Genomic DNA, 1,964 nt, shown 5'->3' on the forward strand with positions numbered 1-1,964 from the left:
GAGGATAATCAATGGGCTATGGAGATGCCCATCAATTGATGTCAACATGAGGAGTAGGGATTGCCATGCAACGGATGCACTAGATCTATAAATGAATGAAAACTCAACAAAAGAAAACTAGTGGGTGTGCATCCAACTTGCTTGCTCACGAAGACCTAGGGCATTTGAGGAAGCCCATCATAGGAATATACAAGCCAAGTTCTATAATGAAAAATTCCCACTGGTATATGAAAGTGACAACATATGAGACTCACTATATGAAGAACATGGTGCTACTTTGAAGCACAAGTGTGGAAAAAAGATAGTAACATTGCCCGCTTTTCTTTTTTTCTTTTTTTTCTTTTTTTCTTTGGCCTTTTTTTTCTTTGGCCTTTCCTTTTTTTGGGGGGGGGGGACAATGCTCTAATAATGATGATCATCACACTTTTATTGATTACAACACATGAATTACAACTCGAAACTAGAACAAGATATGACTCAATATGAATGCCTCCGGCAGTGTACCGGGATGGTGCAATGAATCAAGAGTGACATGTATAAAAAATTATGCATGGTGGCTTTGCCACAAATACGATGTTAACTACATGATCATGCAATGGCAATATGACAAAAGTAATGCGTGTCATAATGATAAACGGAACGGTAGAAAGTTGCATGGCAATATATCTCGGAATGGCTATGGAAATGCCATAAATAGGTAGGTATGGTGGCTGTTTTGAGGAAGATATAAGGAGGTTTATGTGTGACAGAGCGTATCATATCACGGGTGTTTGTATGCACCGGCGAAGTTTGCACCAACTCTCAAGGTGAGAAAGGGCAATGCACGGTACCGAAGAGGCTAGCAATGATGGAAACGTAAAAGTGCGTATAATCCATGGACTCAACATTAGTCAAAAGAACTCATATACTTATTGCAAAAATTTAGAAGTCATCAAAAACCAAGCACTACGAGAATGCTCCTAGAGGGATAGATTGGTAGGAAAAGACCATCGCTCGTCCCCGACCGCCACCCATAAGGATGCACAATCCGAGGACACTTCATGTTTCAAATTTGTTACACAACTTTTAACCATACGTGCATACAATGGGACTTGCTAACTTCAACTCAAGCATTCTTTAAATTCATAATCACCCAACTAGCATGACTTTAATATCACTACCTCCATATCTCAAAATAATTATCAAGTATCAAATCGATCATAGCATCCAATTCACTTCCTATGATAGTTTTTATTATACCCAACTTGGATGCCTACCATTCTAGGACCAATTTTATAACCATAGCAAATACCATGCTGTTCTAAGAGACTATCAAAATAATATAAGCGAACCATGAGAGATCAAAAATTTCTTCAAAATTAATCCACCGCCGTGCTCTAAAAGATATAAGTGAAGAACTAGAGAAAAAACTATCTAGCTCAAAAGATATAAGTGAAGCACTAGAGCAAAAACTATCTAGTTCAAAAGATATAAGTGAAGCACATAGAGTATTCTAACAAATTTCAATCAAGTAGGATTCTTCCAAAAGTTGTGTACAGCGAGGATGATTGTGGTAAATTAGAAAGAAAAAACTAATATCATACACGACTCTCCAAGCAAAACACATATCATATGGCGAATAAAAATATAGCTCCAAGTAAAGTTACCAATGAACGAAGACGAAAGAGGGGATGCCTTCCCAGGGCATCCCCAAGCTTAAGATTTTGGCTATTATTGAATATCTTGGGGTTCCATGGGAATCCCCAAGCTTAGGCTTTTGCCACTCGTTATTCCATAGTCCATCAAATCTTTACCCAAAACATGAAAACTTCACAACACAAAACTCAACAGGAAATCTCATAAGCTCTGTTAGTGAAAGAAAGAAAAACCACCACATAAGGTACTGTAATGAACTCATTCTTTATTTATATTGGTGTTAAACCTACTGTATTCCAAGTTCTCTATGGTTCATACCCTTACATACT

The sequence above is a fragment of the Triticum dicoccoides genome, unplaced genomic scaffold (assembly GCF_002162155.2).
Source record: "Triticum dicoccoides isolate Atlit2015 ecotype Zavitan unplaced genomic scaffold, WEW_v2.0 scaffold51229, whole genome shotgun sequence".
NCBI classification, from domain to species: Eukaryota; Viridiplantae; Streptophyta; class Magnoliopsida; order Poales; family Poaceae; genus Triticum; species Triticum dicoccoides.